This window comes from Gymnodraco acuticeps, unplaced genomic scaffold (assembly GCF_902827175.1).
Source record: "Gymnodraco acuticeps unplaced genomic scaffold, fGymAcu1.1, whole genome shotgun sequence".
Lineage (NCBI taxonomy): Eukaryota > Metazoa > Chordata > Actinopteri > Perciformes > Bathydraconidae > Gymnodraco > Gymnodraco acuticeps.
Window position 1 is genome coordinate 347,088 of NW_022991470.1, and position 24,191 is coordinate 371,278.

The 24,191-nt window shown below is 40.0% G+C and overlaps 1 protein-coding gene across 2 annotated transcripts in view; it reads left to right on the top strand.

Annotated features, from left to right (window-relative positions):
- The first annotated feature begins 9,828 nt into the window (after window positions 1–9,828).
- LOC117533009 (semaphorin-4B-like) overlaps window positions 9,829–24,191 on the top strand; it is a 75,289-nt gene continuing 60,926 nt past the window's right edge. Inside the window, exon 1 of one of the 2 annotated variants that reach the window (XM_034196643.1) lies at window positions 9,829–10,190. The gene's annotated coding sequence lies outside the window, so the exon portion shown is untranslated. Of the gene's footprint in view, window positions 10,191–22,829; window positions 23,031–24,191 lie in introns of those variants that run through there. The other variant, XM_034196642.1, reaches the window with a different exon arrangement.

A 24,191-nucleotide genomic window follows, 5' to 3' on the forward strand; every position in this document is an offset into this window, starting at 1 on the left:
AGACACTAGAGGGCACAATAACTCCACTAAAGTTCTGGCACTGAGCTAAAGTACAGTGAATTTGCAGAGTCCAAATAATGAATGTGTCAGATGATTCACTAATTAATCAATTCCTCTTAATGTGGGAATAACTACATCAGTGTTTTTCTTGTAAACTGTCAGAGAAGACCAGGGCAGATCCACGTTATGTTCAGCGGTAAAGCTTTACACCAATAAAGGAAATGATAATCAAAAATGAATTGTTGCTGGTAATCAGAAAATGGTTGAGGGATGTGATGTACAGCTATACAAAAACACAGATGTACTCGAAGTATTTTTGTGTGTCATATGTGTTCCTTTCAGCCCTGTCGTACAGTGCTATTAGTCTCCACACTGCAGCCTGTGATTATCCAGTGTTATTGACAGAATGCTCATTTACATAAAGCCGCTGCTGTGGCGCCCTTCAGTTTACAGAGGCCCATCGATACAGAATGCGCTGTGAATTTAAATGTCTGTGGGTTGGGGGTCTCAAACCTAGGTTAAAACCGTGTCAGCGAAGTGAGATGAGTTTTTCATTGATTTTTATGTTAGAAGATCCAAGGGTACGAACACTGTCAGAGGGGGAAATCCGCTTGTTTTCCCTCAGGTACAGAACAGCACTGGAGTGTACAACCAGACAATAAGGTGGTGTTTGTGAAGGTCAGAAGTCATACTTGTTCTGACCATTTGAGGCTTTCTTGTCATTACATACTGGATGTCTTTTTTGTATTTGTGAGCAGAACAAGTGCTGTTCACATAATGAAAACAGATTGTGATATACTGCTTTGAGTAACACATGCTGCCTTTTTCCGCCATGCCAGCGTATTAATATTCTAGTCTGGTACTGTTGGTTCATCATGATGCGCTACGGTGATAATTTGACTGCCTGCTTTTCGCATTGCAGGAATCTGTGCTGTGGAGTCTTTGAAAAGGCTACAAAATGTTGTTCCTGTGGGTGGTTGATTTAGCAGCGAGGCCTATCTCCTTCTCACCTTCCTCCTCTCTGCCCTGCCTGTCTAGACTGTGATTACCATCTGCTTCATCACTTGAAGACGGTGCACTCTCTCTCTCTCTCTATCTCTCTCTCTATCTCTCTGCCTCCCTCTCTCCTTCTCTTTATGAAATAAGATGCTAAAGCAGAACTTGTCAGGCGTGTTTGAACAACAAATCAAATCTCCTTTTATCCAATGTATCATAGCAATAAAGGTTGGTGTATTTCCTGTAAGTACAGTGATGCAAGAACAGCGTGATGAGTTTATGACTGTATTTGATTCCCAGGACAAGATGTTGCACAATTATTAAATCTGAAACATATTTTCTTAAAGGAAAACTACATCAGAGAGATAATCTGACATGTGCTTCTTGTTAAAGCCGCAGCTACTGTAGCTGAGACCTGCTTTGTGATCAACTATAATTTTCTTCTTAAACTACACATAATCTAGCCAATGGTGATGTCATCTGAGCCAATTATGTAACACATTACTGACAGTAAATGCAAGAGTTTAAGACAGAGAACAACAGGAATTTGGGCAGATTTGTGCAGCATACCTGAAATATAATAGAAGGCACTTGTTTTGCATGATTCCACAAAAGTCAAACTACATTTTTAGCCCCATAAATTGAAAAAGTAGAACAAAATAGTCTTCTTTGTATCCTAATTACAAAACAGATCAGTGTTGTTGACATTTCACCTTGCATGGGACCAGGTTTGCTAATATTTATCAGCCTTTGTTTTCAAGCAAGTGGCATTGCTCAAGATCTGTCATTTTAATCCAATGCAAAATGTCTTAACATCTGCTGGATGGATTGCTGTGATTTATTTCGTTCAGACGTTCATGTTTCTCAGAGAAATGCATGATTATCCTCCAGCAGCACCAGCAGGTGTTCATTGTTCAAGTCATTTTCTTTCAAAGCTTTGGTTTGAGGCCTACTTTGTGTTATGATGGTAAACATTATAGCCTACATGTTAAACACCAGCATGTTTTCATTGCATTCATTTTTCGAGCATGTTAGCATGCAAATGTTAGCATGTTGCTTAAAGCCAAGGTTTCAAATGAGCCACTGGCATGGCTATATATTTTTAGACTTGTTCTATCACGACAATAAAGAAATTAAACAAGCAATACAAATATAAATCCAATAGTTTGTGTCCTTCACCTAGGCTTGACATTTCATGTCACTTCATATACTGTAGGCATTCATGAGGGCCTATGACAGAGCATGTTCAATTTGTTGCTCCAGTGGATTTTAACTTTGGGCTCCCATGTGTTTGCTATTCATTCAAGTCAGTGTAGTACTCTGTTTTCCCCTGTACTTGACAGTGTTTTTATTGGGGTGTAACAGCATTACCTCATCCATCCTCTGACAGTTCGCCTCCAAGCTTTCTGTGCTTTCAAGAGATGTACATGCAGGGCGTGTTGGGGCAAGTGAAGTTCACATGTTCAAATTCAAAACTAATCCCTGGAGAAAGCCAGGCTGTTACGTAAGAGCTTGTTTCAAAGAGTGTGTTTTCAAGAAGCATTGAAAAGAGAGAGCATTCTTTCTGCTTCCTGGACAGCTGTTGCACGTGGGCGCAGATCTGACTTTAGATTCAATCTGTTTATATGCTTCTTTCTAAAGGTGCTTGAAAACTGTGCCACATTGACAGAAAGGTGTTGGACTCACATTCCACAGTATTGTAGGAAAAGTATGTGAACTATGACAGCCGTGTGAATGCTACAGTGGGGTCAGAGTGTCTGAAGAATCCCACCCCTGTGAGGAGTTTTAATATAGCCGGGGTCACTCTCACCCCCTGATGAGAGAGCAACACAGGAGCATCCTCCTCCTACATGACTTACGGCCTGAATAGACCAAGCTATTTGGCCTATTTCAGGAAATACAGCTCCAGTTAGGTTTGTAAAGGAGTGTACAGTGTCAAATGTAAGAGACTGTGCAGACAGACTGTCCACAGACAGACAAGGAAAAGGGAAGAGACGTCTCAATCGACAACTGGGTAGTAACCTCAACATATGCAGAACGTCATGGAGGTCTGTGTACATGATGTTCTGTCGCTCTGTTTATTTCAGCAAAACTGCTCCTTCATAGTTGCATGTTAACACTTGACTGTGTCGCACAGGAGCAAACGAGTTGTAGCCGTCCTCTTCTCGGCGTCAGGTGGCTGATAACAGCTGAGCAGCCGGCGTGCTGTTGTCCTCCTCTCGGCGTCCGGCAGAAGGTGAGCGGCCGCTCTCAGCGTTCGATAAACGCAACGAAGAATGTCCTCTTGTGTAACTCCAAAAAAGGCAAGTTGTTGACTATATGTTGAGGCTAAGCCAACGCTTTAAGACTCTGAGGATCCGCTTGGTGGGTGTAATTGACGCACACCTTGTTTGCTGCCGAATAAAAGTCAGAAACAAAGTTTCCAGTTCGAAATAGTCAATTTATTTCCCTGTTTTACTGGTTTCTTTGTTTCATTCACCACACGATATTTATGGTTTACACAATACCTTTTGCTTTGTTTTTAATCCCGTGTTTGTGTGTGTGGTCAAAAACTGTATGGGCCTTCCGGCGGAACCTCTCACCAACAAACATAGGTTCCTACCTTTATACCCGCAGTTAATTGGCTCCTACAACACTACTTCAAAGAAACAAAATGTAGGTAGCAACTGGCATTAACATACGATTACAAGCCTGTTGAAAAATGTACATTTACCTTCAGGTAAAAACAGAAAACGCTTGTGGGTTTTGGGTTGTCTGTCCTGAGTTACTGTAAAAACTAACTGCAACTTTTAACGGACGTTGTGGAACAGGATCTCTTTATGTAATTTCAGTGGATTTTAAACTCATGAAAACATACTTATGGATATTATATCTAAATTCTGCAAATAGATCTCCCTAAATAATTCACACTGGCCCTTTAAAAGTGAGACCTGAGTGATGGCTGCAGACTGCAGTACACTCCCACTCCGTCTCATGATGAATAGCACTTGAACAAATATATCTGACATTTTGTTAAAAAAAAACTGCACTTGATTTGATTACCTGAGTGCATAAAGTACTTCATTTGTGATTCTTTAGCCAACTTCAAAAAACAGTTACATCATCCACCAGCTAATGTATTACATAAACATTACATCTGAGCCTTTGAGTCCACTGAAAGAGGGAGACGTTTAAAGGATTTAAAGATTGGCTCTCTATAGTGTTTTGTTTTCAACAAGCAGGCATCAATATGGCTCGCACATTCTTGATTATTGTAACCTTTCTTAATCTAGACAAAGTATCCATCTGTTTGGATTTGAAGTGCACAGCCAGAAATACAACAAAATGAGCAAGTTGGCTAACAAGTATTAGGAAATGTAAAGAAGTCATGACAACATATGCACACGAGAAAAGGAAGGTTTGATAGGACTGCTATTTCATCATACTCAAAAAATTGATGTATGTTATTCAAAATATCTGATATTCAAATATGTTCTGTAAAATCTATTTGTGTCTTCTTTAAAATGACTAAGTGCTCATGCTGCGTGATGATGTAAACATATTATTCACCCTGTTCTATTTTATCTAACAATACTGAGATGACAGTTGGGAGCTTTTGACTGGGACCCTATAGGACCCTAATACATTGGTAATTGAAAAAAAACAATGATATGAAATCATTACAAACAGATGTCATGACAAAGTGATGACAAAATGGTAATTATAGAATAAAACACCTGGACGATATGACAAAAAGTAACTCTGGGGGGATTTAGATGGATGAGGGTTAACATGTACTTCCATTAAAGCTGACACACATTTTCACGACACATGTTCTACAGGTGTTTCCCACCATTCGTCACCCTTTGAGGGTTTAGTGATTTGTTAAAGAGCACTGCTGATGTAACACTGGATACTTTTTAATTGCTGAAGCTCTTCGTTCAGTTAACACAGACACTGAACAAATTGAACAAGCATGTAATCCCTAATTGGTCCCTCCACGGCTATTTCTGTTCTACTTTGAATGTAAATGTGTGTTAACTCCGTTTCTCTCGGCTATCAAATATATTTTAAATATACTCAATTTGAGATAATCCTTACATTTCAGTCTGGTTGATTTAGCAACACCTGTTGTTACTGTGGTGTACACATTAATATCATTAATAAAGTTTCTGGTTAACATAAAAAATGTAACAAACGCCAATTCCTTTTCATCAGTAATTGTAATGCGACGCAGCAGCAGTTACTTAATACAGTTCTGACAAGATGCAGGGAGAGTAAACAGTTCAAAGTGAGTCTGATATTATTCTGGATTTTGTAGTTTCTTGTGAATCTTTCTTGCATTTGAAGGCAACTTAAATCCATTTAAGTCCATCACTAATGTTGACGACTAGAAAGCTGATTACTGAGTGTACATGACACTTTCAGGAATAAAACAATAGGTTTCATAAAAATCTCAAGGATTATAATGTAGCAATAATTGTTAATTCACTCTGATTGTGTCGTAGTTCTCTGATTCTTGACAGTACAATGAGGTGTTGTAATTTAGCTCGCAGTTTCCTTTTCCTATGTTGGAAATGTGTTCATGTCTGCGAAGGAAATCCTCATTACATGGTGTTGGAAATGGCACCGACCCGTCAGGTTTCCTTGAAAGCTGCACTTGTAATCAGCATGGAAACCAGACCACAAAGCACTTTATTGTTCTTGTGCCACATTTTCCCTTTCAAAACCTGCTGGTCATTTTCAATTGTTTCAAAACAAGGAGAACACTTTCAAGCCAACAGCATTCCCTTACAGGAGTTAATACAGTACTGTAAGATACAATAATCATTTCAATAGGTTTGTATATACTCGTCTCATACAACCATACAATATAACAACAATGAATGCAGGTGTAACCATTCAATTAGTCAGTAGTTAAACATTCTTAGGTTGGGCTTCCCTTCAGTTAAATGCAAGACATAATCACTTAGTCATTCTAAATGTGATGTGAATGCACTACAGTATATTGCCCAGTGCTGGGTATCACCTATGTTTGAATGAATGTACAAAGACCAGAGCAAAGTGAGAGTGGCTGATTGTAGCCAACCAAAATGAAAACATTGGCAATTCAGTAAAACCTCTTCAGGAACAGAGAGAAGTCCCCAGGTTCAGTAGTGAGGCTGCTGGCTGCTCTATACAGTAAAGTGAGAGTCTGACTACAGCAGCAGTATTTTAAGGGTATGGATGTTTTACAAATAAACACAAACATGTACAGAAGTTGTCTTTTAAAGAGTTCTCCATAGATTTACGTAACTCAGAATTGCACTCCTTTGATGCTGTCATGGACCAAAAGAACGGCAATAATCCAGGAGCAGAAATATCACTGTTGTATTTCACGCTATATTAATCTTTGTCAAATCTCACGCCTATATGTCCCAAAATGCAACTTGACCGCTTACATTTTAGTCAGAGTTTCCAGTGTTTAAAGCTAGTAGCCACAAGCCGCACAGAGAGGAGCTTTTTGTTTTGTTACCCTGAACTTTTAGACTCAACAGATACATTTATCAGTCTTTGCAGAGCTCTCGCCACAAAGGGCTTTATTCAACTTCGTTCATGTGAAGTACTCATCTTTAAACAGACCTTCAAACAGAATTTGATGTATACAATTGGTGGGTTTCTACTTTATAGATTCTAGTAACCAAAACAAGTAATTACTATGAGGGTTTCAACATGATGCTTTAATATGCCCTATGACATTTGTCTTATTGCATCAAAACCTAAATAGTTAACATTCTTGTTGCGTCTTGTCCAGTTGATCTCTTGCAGGAAACACACATCTCACTAGAAGCAGAGAAGCAGAGAGCAGCTTTTATGTAACAGAGCAATCTTGTTCATCTGGGAGAAATACATGTCAGTGAGGTTGTTGGTGTCTCTCTGGCTCCTGTGCAAAGCTTTGATGCAAGTCTTGTGATTTGGTGGATGTAAGCCGTGCACCTGTTAGGGGTTTGTCCCCTTACTCCTTCAAAAAGAAAGTGTTGTGTAGCCCTAGGTGAGCGGCTGGCCCAGGTGCTGCCTCTGTTTGATGTAGACACTGAGACCGGAGGAAATCCATCCACCTGTTAGATTGCAGTTTGAACCGAGGATGAGATGTTACCCCGGGGGTTTCTTTTCCACAGAAAGTAAGGGTTAGCTGAGGTTCATGGACTCAATATCGTAAAGGCGTTTGGATTTTATTTTCAATAAACAGCCTCAATTTTAGAAAAATACTTGGACATTAGAATAGATGCAGGTTCTTTGAAACATGGGTCAACCCGCTAAAACTAGGCGATAGAGTCTTTTACTTTGAGTCTGCCTTTCTGTATTTTACTGCTGGTGTGTCAAATTATTCTGACCTGCATAAAAGGGGGTTCGTAAATGGCGGAAAGCAGTTACCACGGTTGCTTATTTTTCTATAAATTTAACATATTAATTCTCTGTTTAAAGTCTCCACTAATGTGATTTTTTTAAACACTCCAAAGACTCACAAAGATGCAACAATGATTGTGTCCGATTCAGGTTTTCTAGTTGAGCAGTCTGAGCAAAAGCTGATTAATACCCATGACTACTGTAGAGTTGTCCCAGGAGTTAAAGCCGAATGTAACCTTCAAAAGCCAGATGTTAGAGGGGCTTTTTGTCCAGAAGAAAAGGGCCTCTATTTGGACTCAAGGTCTGTTTGTTTAATGGTAAGATGCCACAGTGTTTGGAGAATACACAACTTCCAAGAACCTCGCAACAGAAGTAAAGGATAACAAGGACAGATTAAGGATCTAGATCAAAATCATGGATCTATATTTTGAGATTTTGGTGATTTTAATAAAGCTTTCTTGTTACGTAAAGGTCAAATATATTCCATAAATTGCTCACTTCATTTAGCTATTTAAATAAAAAGCGGTTTCTAGTTCTAGTATTTTGTTATTAGTAATAGAGAAAAGCTGGTATGAGTTTGGAGCGTGCAAGAAGCATGTCACAGAGGTCACATTTAACACGTGGCTACAAATATGAGATGGGTCTTTGGACTGAGTAAACACAGCTGTACTTTATACTCAGGACATCTCAAGTGTCTGAAGGAGCTTGCCCAACCTGTTGATGCTATCATTCAGCTGTTAGTAGAGAAACACATTTTTGAAAAGCCGTTTTCAAAGAACATTTCATCTCTCGCACATTCCAATGTGACACTTGCCTTCCCTGCGTTTTATTCTATATTCTATATATGGGAGGCATGTGGTGCAGTGGGTTGTGGGTTGTGGGTTGGTGTTCGAATCAGGGTTCAAATCAGGTTCAAACCCCACTGCAGTCAGCATGTCGTTGTGTCCCTGGGCAAGACACTTCACCCCAAATTGCTCCTGTGGGGATTGTCCACAGTATTGAATATGTAAGCGTCTAATATGTGACATGTAATGTAATTCTGCCTGATTTTATTTATTCTATTCTGCAATCTTTTTTTGCAGTCCTTTGTAGCTTTTCAATAGACCTGAAATGAAGGTTTCATAGAAAGAGAGAGAAAAAAGGAGAAGCTCACACCAGCAAAAGGCACATCCATTAGAAGTCATTAAAGCATGACACTGGCCACTGACTCATATGTCACCGAGACACAGTCCTGTGTGATAGTTTCACACATGCTTTTATGCATCAATTAAATCCCATCAGTCAAAGGTTATCTAATATGGAGCAGGTCAAAGGATGAGCCCGGGATGAAACCTCAGCACATCCTGTTCGCAGTGACTCACTTTAACAATGAAAGACCACTTGTATTCATTAAAGAGAAGCAGAGTGTCCCTGGCCTTGATGGTCTCATCTCCTTGACTTCATTGTGCGCAGTGATGGCTCATTCTTCTTCTCCTCTCCCAAAGGTGCATTACGACATTAAAGTCTCCCACTGTTCAGTTTTTGATGTCAGCATGGATTACATTTGTTTTTAAGGGCTCAACAAGATAACTGTTTTGTGTGGGTGCAAAACCCCTTTTTGTTGAGTGGCTTACAATAACAAATGTTTGTACTTTCTGGGAATTTTTTTTGGAACTTTTGATGTTACGAAACATTTCCCAAGAACCAAACCAATACATCTGACTTTGGTACAGCCGCTGGACACAGAATTGAATTCATATGTTCTCTTTCTTGCATAGGGGACATCAGAGGGCTGATAACAACTCCAACCGACTGTACTAAGATTGCAACACTGTGCATTCTGTCATAAATCAAGGCCATCTATAAAAACCAAGAGCAAACGTATTTTCTTGTCCGCCCTATCGTTCTAACACAAAAACACAGGCCTTGAATATATTAGAAAACCCTTAGAAAATGTCCTCTTAATGAGACCTTTTTCCATGCTGATGGTGGTGCTGTACAATCAGTATGGAAAAGGGTGTGACATTTTCATACCACCCTGTAACATTTGCAAGGCACAAACAAAATATTCTTTAAAACCTTATCTCAAATGAACATTGTTCTATATTAGCCAATAATCAAATGATAATGTGTGGTATGAAAACTCAAAGTGCAGAATCTTCAGAGAAACATCACACTTTTTTTTGTCTCTTTAAGTTTCTCTTCAGGAAAGGCAATGTTCATGTTTAGCTAAAGTGAAGTATTTACAGTTTTTTCCAAACTACAACATAACTAAAAGGAAAGTTGGATTTACATTTGTCAGGTGGCCAGATGCACAACTTTGGATAAAAGCTCTTAACAGTAAGTTCAAGATACATAAGCAATGTGTATCCGTATAGTCCTCATAGAAGAACCAAGCTGTGATCCATTAATCATTTTGATAGTGCAGTATGATGCTGGCCTACTACCATGCTACATTCAGGAAGCAAACATGTGAATGGGTGCGCCACAGAAATCAAAGTTTCATCACTAATTAGAGATTAATTGGCATTATAGTGCTAAAGTACAGGATATGACGCATGTTTCCTTAAAATGACTGTTTATTATCAGAGCCCATGTCATGCATTGCATCACATCCTCTCTTCCCCCTCTGGGCGGACTGGATTCATGAGTGCTGGGATGGGCTGGACAGCGATGATTCTCCCACTTCTCAACAAGGTCAGAACTCCACCGTGTTAGAGTGTTTGTTGTCTGCTCTCTGCTGGCTCTCCTTCTGCCTCTCTTCTCAGATGTGTCACTCCGTCAATGATTGATGTCTCCCCGTAGGACTTGACTCATCTTTCACCTGCAACCTGCCTCACAGCTGTTCGGTGAGCACAGACCCACATGCATGAACACACAGCTCTGCACACCATAATACAAGCTCCTCAGAGGCTATGTGGGTTTTGGAGAGTCCAAGGGCTGATGTATCACATGGCTCTGTTTCCTCATGAATCATCTCGCACCCAGTATTTTTCTCTCTGTTGAGTTTCTTCCTCTGCGTAGTCTTCTACTTCTTTGTGGATTGGGTGAAGATTTAGGAGTGACAGATCTATCCAGATGCTTGCTTCGCCTCCTTTTTTCCTCTTTGTATGAGAATCAATGCGTTTATTCAACGTATGTCCCACCCTTTATTGCCGTTCCCAAGAGCACAGAAATAAAAAGCCACTTTTCAGCTGCAGAGGCTATAATTCCATGTTGTCAGAGCCCATTGTGTTGCAGAAGCTGCATCTGCTCTTGTCTTGTCTATTGATGGTGTGGGAGCGGCAGGCGCCTCAGGCACAATTATACTGCATCACAAACTAGCGTAACTGCATTTCCCTACATATGGATCAGTGTTTTCTTGAAGCCAAAGGTGAAGAAAGGCTAAATAAATATGTTTATCCTCTCCAGCAATGGACCTCAAAGCTTTATACTGCCGCTCAACTCCACAGCGCCTACGGTTACATATTCATGCAAATATGATGAGCGGGTCATTTTATCAACACTGACTCAGCCACAGTATCGTTTCTGTTTGTTTGGCCTTGGTTTTTGGTTTAGGGCAGAGATTATGCGACAAGCCGTAGTTTGTAAAGAGGTCTGCATCACGTTTGGAGCGTATTTAAAAGATGTGAAGGCTATTGACAGCAAGTATTTTGTATAAACTGCTCAGAGCTAAATGTTTGTTTCTCAATGGTGCAACTTGTAACATGGTTTGGTCGTTGTTGTGTTGAAGGGAACTCGAGCAAATGTTCAAATAATGGTCTGTTCAGAGATCTTTGGTAGTACCAATACATTATGTGAAAAAAGTGCTATTCTGGCTCCAGTGCGATCTCTGCATAGGCTGATAAATTGCTTACAGTTTTGTCCCTGATGTCAGCCTGAAGACACATTTGAAAATGGATAGCATAAGAATGTGAAGTTAGAAAGAGTTTACCACACCTCTGTTAGGCTACTCCTCATCTCTGCTTTAAGACTACACTAGCTACATTAGACTTTATAATGAGATAGCGTTTGACTGAACCCCTATTGTAGTTTGCGTACCAGGGTGAACACATGCTAGATTCATCCTGTTAATGCAGCCAAAAGAAATGTTTCAAAATCACAGAAACACATGCCTGGCTATTAGAAAATGGAGTAGATGTTTCATGTCTTCACAACAGTGGACATGAAACAGAACACCAATATTGTGATTGTTTATTTCAAGGTTTTACTATTTGGCCTTCTTTCTCTGTTTGGAAAATTCAAGGTTCAAAGGAAGGAGAGTCAAGCCAATTATGGCAGAGTCATGATTTCTTGGAGATAACATAAAACAACTTGCTTTACTGGAACTGGACAAACAAACATCAGGAATACATGTGAATTGAATTACTGTTCTACATGGCTGTTCCTGAATCAATTTCTTTCTAGAAAACGGACACAATCCTTCAGTCGAGCTGGGAAGCAGTGTGCTCTGACTGCTGGGCTTAGTCCCTGGAGTATTTACAAAAAAACACTGCTTCACATTTCCATTTCACATCATCTTAGTGTTTGTCCAAACTTGTGCGCCTCCTGTATCCTATCCCGTGGTGTGTTGTATGTGAACGTTTCCCTTTAATTGACCATTTCAATGTTTAGCATTGATAAATTGTTTAGTGGGAGAAAAACAAAAAATGATATATAATAAAATATACATTTTTCCATTACCGACTGTCTATTAGCTAGGATTATTTTTGTTCTCTTTAGTTAGCCAACCTATATGTTGTTAGTTTGGGATGTTGTATTAGACATAATATTTAGTAAAGTTGTATGTCATTTTTTTAACGCATCAAGCCCCCTCTGCCAAACATGAGAATAATTACCTTTTCTCGTGCACAGACACGTTCTCAACCACTTTCACACCAAGTACTTAGCGGTACTTAGTTGTGTATGTAGACGATTGAAAAATGTCAAACCAAAGGAATTTGATATAAGTCGACAGAGGTTTTAATATACTGCCTTAAACCACATTACTGTTGGAATTACATCTGAAACTCAAAAGCAAAAAAATCAAACAATACAAAGTAAAATCATCTGATTTCAATCGCGAATGAATTCCAAGCTGCGGATATACTTGTACAACTTGATTTATTGTTGATATTAGAAACCATAGTAGGAAGTCATCTTGCCAACATCAACAAACTGGTTTGGAAATACACATATATTTTGGCTATACATGTGTCATGTCAATAGTCACTATAATAAAGCTATAATGTTGTCTCTTTGAACAGAAAACTAGTATTCATTTTTTAAAAGCTGCAAACATACGTTTACATGCATGCATCCACTGTTTCATGCATTCACACACACACACACACACACACACACACACACACACACACACACACACACACACACACACACACACACACACACACACACACACACACACTCACACACACTGTTGTTTATTGCAACATTTCCGGACCTCTCAGGAAAAAGACCGAAGCATATGATTTGGGGCTTTTAGTTGCAAAATGGCATCAGACATCCAATACAATCGTTTATATATTCAAACATATTACATAATCTTACATCATTCACTTATTGGCTCTAAATCTGTTATTTGGACAGTTGGGTCATCATGGTCTGATGTCACCATGTTTTTGCAGTTCTTGGAAATCCAGCAGTGGTGTATGTGCTGTCTGCATGAGAGGACTTGAGACCCAGAAACACATGTTTACTACACACCACTCAATACAAGATATAGACATACAGTAAATTAATATACTTTAACACACTTACACATACATACGGAAGAGGATTAGGGCCACATCTTTTTTTTGGAGGAGGATTTCAAAACATTTTCAAAAAACTTATTTTGGAGAAAAAAGTCAGAATATCTTTTCAAATTCTCCAATTTTCCCCATGTGGCCCTGATCCTCTTCCGTCCTTACACACACAAACCTCACAAACAATGTATGCTACTTGCTTCGATCACAGTGTATAAAGAGGGTGTGGCCTACGCATAGTGGGCGGGGCTAACCCTCACCAATAAAAGTTAAACTCTGAGACCAATGATGCCTCCCACTATAACAAAGGATTGGTGAGTTTGGCCATGGTACGTTAGTCTGTTTAGAAGCGTTGCGCCTTTTTATTATAGTCCACTCTCAGTGCCAAACCCCCTTTTTGAAAAGTGGCATCAACACAAAGTCCATCTTCACACCTACACACTTGACCTTGAGGCCAAATTGAGGGTGAAAACTGTGACAGCCAAAAGACTGACTGATCAACCGTTAGAGTAACTTATAAAGCAGCTTGTCCTCTAAACATTTATTACTGGTAAAAACCAATAACACTCAAACCAAGTCGGATTACTATACGTCTCTGACTTTGATGCTGTTGTATTGAATATGTTATTACATGTGAATAAGTATTTGAAATTAAATGAAAACATCTCACTAAATGTTCACATATTTAGTTGAGGAAAAAGTACAGCTGCCACAAAGCTGAACTCACAGTACAATGACTCTCCACCCTTGGTATGAAGTCAACAGATTATTTAAAAACAAAACATGCAGCTAAGAGAAGCTAGAATCTGTTTCCATTTAGCCAGGATGAGGTTGACCTCATCAACATGAGAACCGTCACATGGTTGACATCAGGGGGAACCGAACCACGGCACTAATAGTCCTCCTGTCAAATCTCAAAGACTCTCCTCTACCCCTATGGTGGATTTAGTGAACAATATATGTGTGTATTCATTCCTGGATTGGCCCCTTGCAGAAAACACTATTGAGACGCATCACGGGTGTCCTCCTCAGACTCCCCTTGACGTCACATTGGTCACAATAAGACATCAATTGTTGGACCTTCTCCTATGGTGCAGTGAATGGACGTCTGTCACTGCTTGAGAGGTCTTCTTGGCTCTTGGAAGTTTAATGCCCTTAACATTTAACTAAGCCCAATGTGGCTAAACTGACATTTGCACATGACCCTGACAGCCAATCACAGCCCTGTGACAATGAGGTTTTCATGGTGCTTTCTCAATTGACTGAAAGATGTACCGTAGATTATCTCTCTTGTTAGTGGTTGTAAGTGGGGCAATTGTGTAAAGCATGTCCCAATGGACTAAGACTTCAGGTTGTCCAGCAATTTTAACAAAGCACACTCACACAGGAACCAATTTACACATTAATTAATTCACACATTTACATCCAGACTATTTCTTCCACTCTGCAATCCTGCTGCTGCACTGAGTAAATTGATTCAGATCTATGACAATATTTATCCTCATTGAAGGAAAATCTGTCGTCAGCTTTTTCCCATTTCCCTTATGTTCCCACTGTGTCATCAGTCTTGTGGATGACTGGCTGCCGAGCTGATTAATCGGCTGGCAGGCTGCTCTGCAATCCGACTGTGATTGTGTGACTGGCAGAGGCACAGGATGAATGATTGACCGACTGTACAATTAGTTGGCTCTTTTGCTGACTGACCGCCAAGGTGAACGACCGGCTGGTTTCCTGGCTGACTCTCATCATTTGCTTTCAAATGTTTTATTGTTCCTCATTAAAAAACTAAACCAGCAGCTGTTTGTGGCTCTCAGCCCAAAAACCATTGGTCTTATTAAAAAAAGGTCATGAATATATACCTTCATGTTTGTTGGGGACTATTTTCAGCAGGGGATTTATATGCATTTGCTGCAATAGTGTGTATTTCATTGTTGAATTGACTCAAAATAGAATACAGGATTTGTGTTCATGCTAATTAACTCCAATTTGATTTAAAAATAAGCACATTTAGACACACTTGACCAATTTGTGTACAATGATAATATAGCAAAAACCATAAAATAATAAAAGCCATTGAATGAAGATGTGTTTTTAGGCAGACTTAAGAACAGGCATCGTAAAGGACAAAAAAGTGTGTAATAATTATGTGTTTTTAATGATTTTAGAACAATGGAAGTTTATGGCCCAAAGTAATATGACTAATTGGGCTTGGGTCAATTCAATTTAGTTTTTAATCTTTTCGTGAGATTTATTGACAATATAAATGCTGAGAAGGACATAAGACTCTAAAGGCCACGAAAACCCAATTTTCAAATAAACATTTTGTTATTACATTTACAAACTAATGTTCTGTTTGTGGGGTTGGTAAACTCTCGACAAAACAAGTCCACCCATTCCTGATGAAGTAGCTCAGATAACTTGATAAAAACAACATGATATCTTGAACTAATATTACATTACATTTTCTATTGTGCTAAAAAAGGAAACAATAAGTGTTCTGGGTTCAAATCAACTAGATGATATTATGCAGAGATCAGATCTCAGAAACCCATATAAGGTCAGGTAATGAAGCTTGGGAGTTGTTGTTAAAGATCCGTCGAGCTGATGGAGGTGAGGAAAGAGGTCAGGAGAGGACAGATTATCTCGTTCTCCGACAGCCTTTACTTCAGACATTGTTTGTGTTTATGATTGAGTTATTATCTCATTATAGGTTATTCGAGTGATTAGTGTCTCTCATTGCCAGTGTCAACAAAACAAGCTGTTCCAGATGATCTATCTTCTTTTCACCTCGGCGGTCACAGTCAGGGATCTCTCGCAGAAAGCTCCATATTTGTCCCTTTTCCTTTCCTTTCCTTTCCTCGACTGCCTCATGAAACAGGCTTAAGTGATGGTTTAGGGTCGAGAGACATCCTGTTTCTCTCTCCCTTCCTATCAATTTCACTCTCTTGCATGCACTCAATCATTAAAGGAAGCATCTGTTTCAACTTTCGCTGTATCTGAAAGCTGATAAATGCCATCTAGTATTTGCACACTCCAAATCAGAACAGGGTTAATATATGCTCGGATAAACCCTTCAGTGTTTGTGCATTATTCCTGAAAAGGTATACAGGATGAAGTTCAGGCTGCACCTGCCTCCCAGTCTTTGTTCCCCTAAACCTGAGAGGCCCTTGAACAGACCTTGGAAGATCTTGTTAGGAACAGGACACTTTGTTCCTCCAAAGGGGAAACAAACCATACACTCACCAACAAGTTCCTTCAAGACAAAACCAGGCAATTAAAGCTGATGAGTTACAGCTGAAGAGACAAAGTGATAACCGCTCTCTTGACTCTTTATTAAATCATTCCAATCAGAGCATGGGAAAAGGCCCCGTGGCCTCTTCATATTGCGTGTACGATGTTGTTTTCTGGTTAAATGGGTCTACAAATGACAAAACATCTCTTTAGCTCTAGTCCAATCATGTCTCAAAATGTAAATGATGGTTGCTGTAATGTGTCTGTGAGGATTCATGCAGCAACACACAGGATGCAGCTTAAAATAAAGTGGAGTTTCTGTGTTATCCCTCAATAAGAAAAAGTCAATAGAAGATAAAAGGCAAAAGCAAACATGAATACTGATTGAATTGGACCCTTAAAGAGCTCAAAAGAGCCTTACTAATCTTACTGTAAAATACAACACATTGAACTGCAACATAAATGACTGAGTTTATATCGGAAACAGTAAAAGGCATTTCACAACGTTCATTGCAGCTGTAAATCATCAACTTGGGAAGGGTCTCATGTCCGCTGGACCGTGGTTATTAAAAGAAAAGACACATTATATTAACATATTTTTGATATGACAGAATGTAATCATTGACACAACGAAATACATTTTTTTAAATTCTTTAATTAGATGTTATACATTTAAAAAATAATTGAATAAACCTTAAATACAAAAAATCGAATTCAAAACAAAACTCTTTTGGTGTCTGTAACTAACTATGAACCAAAATTAGTAAATGTCTTGTGGTGTCCGGATTATCATTTGTTTCATTAACCTTATTATCCTTAAACTTCGTGAACTCTCTTTCCGAGAAACGGTTGAGGAAATTGATAACACTCGAAGGGTATCATCTTTTCATCTCACTCTCTGAAAGAAAAGAAAAATATCTCATTTCCCAAAACGTTGAACTTTTAAAAGCTGGACCTTTTTGTCCTGAACAATGAGATTTAGCTGAATGGATTAGGCCGTGTATAAAAGCAACAGAGACACAATGTCTGTGCTCACGCATTATCGTAATGGACACTAATCTGACACAACACATCATTGTATTCGTGCTCGGCGCTCCCCGGAACAGATTGCACCTTTTTGACCTACAAAAAACTCATGAGTGTTGCGCTTTAACAGCATTTGGCTTTTACTCTCCGGTCTCTAGAATATACATTTCTTCAGGCTTCATTCAGTTTGAGTGGAGCTATTATTTTTCTTGTTTTTTAGTCACGCAAGTGTCTCATCGGGCAGAGAAGAAAAGGACAAGCATGTACCTTTTTCTCTGCAAAGCCCTAGTGAGTCCCTCCTCAGCTGCTCGGGGGCAACAACAGAAGTCCCTGTGTATCCAGAGACAGGGAGGCCTGGCCGTAGGGTTGCCAAGGCAACAGGGAACAGTGCAGGCATGGTGGGGAAAGAAGAGCGGGTCTGAACTGATAGGAAAACTGGAGACGCCAGGGGACACCTTTGTGCATTAAGATGCTCCACACCCTTTTGAGGGGGGAAAGAGAAGGTCCCCTTTCTTCTTCTTTTTTTCTCTTAAACCAAACTGAATTAAACCATAAATAGTGCTGCTTAGGCTGTGTCTGAAATTGAAGAGCCCAATATCAGGGAATGTACCTCACGGGTGGACACAGAGAGGGGTAAATGGGTTCTTTGATCTATTCCTCATGTCTGCTTTGTTGGATATGTGGTCTCCAGTGGAGGGAAAATTAACACGCTTCAAAAAATGTGCAGTTATACAAATCAATGTGACACACATGTAGAAAAGGTAGCCAAATCTGAATGGCTTGTTCAATTCCATGTTTTCTGAACTAGCCAGCTCTCAAAAAAAACTGACGGTGTTGTCTTATTTCACAGTGGATAACCAAATGTTTCGCCACACGTTCTGAAAATGTTATTTTTTCACAAATTGTCCCCTTTAACTTGAAGGAAAATGGTCCATCCCCATTTGAATAAGGTACACATGACATACTGTAGGACTCAAACATCCAAATGTCCACAAGATTGTTGGAGAAGGATGACTGTGTCCAGGACTAACATTTTATTGTACAAATGATAATATTATGGTGTCTTTCCACTAGCATATATATTGTCAAGTAAACTGTTTATTATATTATAAGGCCTTATAGGTCAAAAAAGTGATGATCGTCACTAACTGCATCTGCCAAAAGCTGCATCTGCCAACGAACCAGCCAGAATTCACCATGGTTTTTGTTGCTTCTGTTTACGTTCCTCCTGATGCAAATAAAATTAAAATAAATCACTACAGGAATGCACCACTGATTTTGTTCTGTTTTGTTTTGTCATGTTTTCCTAGTGTACAACTGCATGCTGTTGTGCAACCCGTGACAACAAATGATCCATGAAACATGTATGCACACATGCCATACTGATCCACTGCAGTTTGGCCATCATTCTCATGTCAACGGTCTTAATCATTGCTTAGTTTCCAGAGCCTGGGAACCCTGCCACCGTGTTGACTTTAGATGTGGCCCCCTCCCAAACTGGCATGGTTCTGTTTTTGTAGCACTAGGAAGATACAGCTTCACTGGAACTCACACATAACAAGCAAGATATGGCCATACTTTAGAGTAATATAAGCAGCTTCAGAGCGCCGTCTCATCTTCAATTGAAGTGTAAATGTTATGCACTTCTAAGACTTTACCAAACATTGAATAGTCATGAATCCTGCATGTGTGTTTGATCCAATATTCTGGCACCGTAATCCTCACACTTTACTAAATACAGATTTCACACTGAATTTATCTGGATTGAATGGATACGAAGTGTATAATATATAAATGTCACTTCTAGTCTGTCACAGTGCTTTCAACAATAAGGCAGCAATGTAAGACGTATACATGCTATGTGCAACATGTAGCCTTAATGAGTCACTTCCTCCGGTGTGTGGGCACAGGTCCATTAGCCTTTGTCACATTTCATTTAGTGAGTTGAGAGGATCTCTAATGGCTTGTGGGAAATAAAAGGTTGAACCTTTTAAAAACATCACATGTCAATTTAAAAAGCTGAAACTCTTGTTGCATTATCACTTCACCTTTAAAATGAATTCAGTTTAGTTGGGATGAATTTAAAAGTCAGCAGCAATACCTCTGACATGATGGTTTCCTTTGATAATAACCACTGCTGTGAGTGAAATTGATTGGTTATATTCCAACTGCATTGCCCGTCAAATACCTTGATATTAATTCAAATGAGACACTTTTCTGATCTTTGACAGCACACATCACAGAAGATGGATGGAGCATTACCAGTCAGCAATTCCTATGTGGGAGATGAGAGGACAAAGACATAAAGGGGGACCATTATTTTTGCCAGTTACTGTCTGATTATGGCCAAAATCTGCTCTAACTTGAAACAGAAGAAGGAATAATTAGGGGAATGTTTGTGTTTGTGAAAGTATCCACCATCTCATGTCATTGTATTGGCAGGAGGAGTGTGAGTGGCAGCACTTCTAAGAGCTGGTAAAACAACAAGCAATCCTGAATATGGTGAAAAGAGAACAATCTTTAATTAATTCAATAGAATCCTTTTTTGTTTGTTTCCCTGTTTAGTTTTTATGGTACTTCAAACATGCTACATTAATCAGTGTGATAGGATTAATAATTGTCTTTCAACTGTAGTCCTGCTGTCACTCCTGTATTATCACACATAATGAACTTGTCTTTGGTCAGAGGTCTCCAAAGGCCTGGATACAGATTAAAAAGGTTTAATGTTGTGCCGATTAATTCATTCCAATAGAAGATTAAAGTATCTGCCCAAGGAGGTGAATTTTTGAACTCTGAATATTGTCAGAAAAGCATGTCCGCACATTTTCCTTAATTGAATCTTTTTAGCAATTTCCTTCTGGTTTCGGACCAGCTGCATAAATAACGTCATCAACACGCCCACTCGCTCGCTGTGAATGTCCCTGACCATAAGGAGACCTATTCACACATTAGCTCATTTGCACACAATATACTTTGTACTTGGCTGCTGCTAGGGTAAAGACGTTTTGATGTCAGGGCCGAATGATTAGGACATTTGTTTTCTCAGATACATGCACAGCTCCTGATAATGTCTTGATGGGGTTCAGGACACATTTTACATGTGTGAAATGGTCCGTTCAACTTAGGTGAAGTATGACAAAGCAAATTCCCACCATTGACCAATAGCAAGCTATCTTGAGAATGCTAAAAAGTTGTTATTACTATGAGCTGTGTTGCACTCATTATTTCATCTCCTTTGTTGTACTTAAAACTGTTATGACAGTTATGAGAAAGTGGTAGATAGTTTAAACAACAACCAATTTCTTTATAAACGTAGCCTTGCATTTGCAACCAAGCTGGGCTAACACATTTGTTAGCTAAGCAATCGCAAGCCTGCAGATCTTCCTCCTCATTACAAAAAAATTAAAGGCTGTTATGGTGAACTACCAAGGTGAGGTCAACTGAACACTAAATAGGAAATTGAGAGAAGCTCTGGTAGCTACACCACTGACTAGCGCTAGCCCTCAGGGCCGTCTAGCTAGTTAGCTGGTGAGCAGAGATGGGGTCGTTACTAAAAAAAAAAGTAATATATTACATATTATTACTTTTTTGTAAAAGTAATATATTACACTACTTCGTTACTCTCTACATAAAGTAACTCGTTACTTTACTCGCAGGGCCGGCCCGCCCCTCCCTGCAGGCAGATCACGCAGACTGCTAAAGTTTCAAATGTTCTCTTTAGTTCAGTTTCCATTGTCGCATAAGACTAATCCAGATAGCTCCTGAATGTTTTCCTATCTGACCATGGCTGTCCTTTATCTCCTGCTATCTGTATATTTTGCGCAGTCTATCTCTGCTCACGCTGTTGCGTCGGCGTGTTCTCCTTCGTGTTGGCCATGTGTTGCACTGGTACCAGACTGGAGCACACCGCAAAGACTTCAGCCGAGCACGTACGAACTGCGCATGCGTGAGTGGCAATAACTCTCATTACCAGCAGGCGGCGGTAGTGTGTATTCGTCATTCAAAACAGGCAACAACCGGAAAACAGAGAAGAAGAACAGACTACGTGATATAAACAAACAACAAATAGCTGTGCGTTAGCTTCACCTTAGCGTGTGTTCTTTGCAGGTGTTTGTTGAGGTTTGATTATGACTGATTTGAGTAAGTAACGAAGTAACGCGTGTCGGGGCAATGTTAGTAACTGTAGTGTGATTACTGAATTAGAAAAGTAGCGCGTTACACCACTCCCTTACCGACAAAAGTAATATTATTACAGTAACGCGTTACACCCAACTCTGCTGGTGAGCTACATCAGTTCAACTACTGTAGGGCCAAGAGTATGTCGCCAAACTTCCAGCCCCCCGCTGTTTCATGTGGACAAGCAAACAACACTTAAAAGTGTGAGCGGCGCTGCAAGAGTAGAAACATGACGAAGATAAAGCTGCATCCTGACTGAGAGTGCATAAAAACATGGTATAAGTCACAATGCCTGCAGGGCTAAACACACATAACTTGTGAAAATTAATGAAGGCAGCTGGGAGGAAAGACTTCCTTATCTACGTGCTCCTGCCACCTGCAACACTGCTATCTCGTGTTCTGCCTGTCTGGTGCCAGATTGGTACAGACAGTGCAGAGGTGCAAGGATGACCCTGAGCTGTCATTGTTTTCCTACTCACACCCTTCTTTCTCACTCCCTCCTTCTCTCCATCCTTCTGCCTCTCTGTCTCTTTTTAGGGATGGCAGGCTGCACAAAGACAGGTGATTGCTGCTGCTATAGGGTAACAAATAGTGTGTGTTTTTTCTCTGCATTCAGAGGCCCGCTATGTCAGAGCAGAAAGTGTTTGGAATCTCTCACCTGAAATGTTAGTGACTTCCTAACAGGGTGTCCATCAGTGCTTTTTCAAACTGACAAGGGAGCCATTAGCTGGTGGGGTGGTGTGTAGTGGGATTGAGATATTTTTTTTAAAGTCCATCTGCAGAAAACTGTTAGCCTGTATGACATCCATGCAATAAGGAAAGGAAAATCAGCATCTGGAACATATCTGTATACATGAAAGCTGTAAGACTTATTCATAGTTACCAGGAGTTTGGGTGCATGATGTATGAAATGTGGTTAAATTATTATACCTCCTTGATTATAGCTGTAGTTTATGTCTGTTCCACAAACACACACACACACACACACACACACACACACACACACACACACACAGGTGCAGCCACTGTGACGACACTGTATGCAGCATGCGGACACAATACTTAATCATCCTGTGGTCCGCTGCAGAGGGAGAATATATACAATGATGGGGATGCAGACAAAAACACAAGGACACACACACACAAACACACACACCTTCCCCCACCCGTATCCCACCCCCTGCAAACCTACCATTCCCTGGTCCATGATGTAATGCTATCAGACCCCTCCTCTGCTGTCTCTCCCTCCCTCCGTATCTCACACATTCCTCTCTCTCTCTTCTCCTCATTCTATTGGTGGCTCCCGCCTGCATCTGCTGGATCAGCTCTCACTCCCTGCACACACACATACACATACACACACACACACACACACACACCCACACACACACACACACAGACTTCCACACTCCTTCTCACACACTTTTACACATACACTACCAGGGGGATTCCTCCGCCACTGCAGCCTCAGCTCGCTCCACCTGTCTTGCACCGTGGGGGGAAATCACGGTGAGTCCCTCTTTTCTTTTATGACAGCAGGCGATGGTGCTTCACAATAAGACAATAGGATGAGAGGGGGTTTTTTCTGCAGAGAGTGGTGGACAAACGCCGGGAGGCATTGCTGTAGCCTGGGAGGAGAGGCTCGCCGCTGAGTTGGTGGTTGGAGTAATTAAGTGGTGTGAGGTTGCTCAGTTACTACAGATACCGGTCATCTAGGCGCTGGGTGCCATGGCAATAGATTGCATTCAATCAGGCTTATTGTCTGTGTGTGTCCTAGTAAGGTGTTGGATCAGGGGTGAGGTGCACATGTGTGTGTTTTCAGTGATATGATGAATCTGTTTCTGTGCATATGTGCAGCCTGATATATGCAGACTAAACATGCTCCAGGGTGTTATGTGTTATCTGGTTTCCTCTTTGAACAATGTCAGTCACTGTGCTTTGAGATACAGAAGAAGGAATCACATGAATGCAAACCCAAGCTGTGAATGCATTGAGTTCCTGTGATGGTTTAGTTTGTGTCTCTCCTGCCCGCTGCACAGAAAGAATAAATTGACTACAATAAAGCTCTGACAGTCTCATTATGTACGTATAGATTGTGCCTGTTGTGTGTCACTGACAAAACAGGGTGTGTGCATGTGGTGTAAATGTGTGAGCCTGTGACATTTGGACACTTGCAATGCTCTCTCTGTCTTATCCTCACCCATTATATGCACTGGGCTCTTTTACAGTAAGGCTCAATGACATTGAGTCTAATAGGAAAAGTAATTCTATTATTGCCACAGCTTTGGACTGCTAAATGACACATTAATAATGATAACAGAACTGAGGAGGGAAGTCACTGGTGCATTTTCCTGTCTGAGCCAGAGGTTGACCAAATTGCATTTGGTGTAGCAATGCACTGCAACCTAACCTTTTAGGTCCAGTGTGTTGTCATGTTAATATTTTATAATGGTTGGTCTACTCCTCGTGTAAACACTTTCATTACTAATTCATCCAGATTTTGTCCATTTCTTTATCGCAAAGACCTGAGAGGCTGTCGGACATTTGTATTTGGAAATATTGTGCTTTTCATTTTCAATATAAATGCCTAATTTTATTTCATTTTTAGGTATCTTAGTCCTTTTTACTTTAGTTAATTGTTGTTTAATTTGTGCATCACATACATTCCAA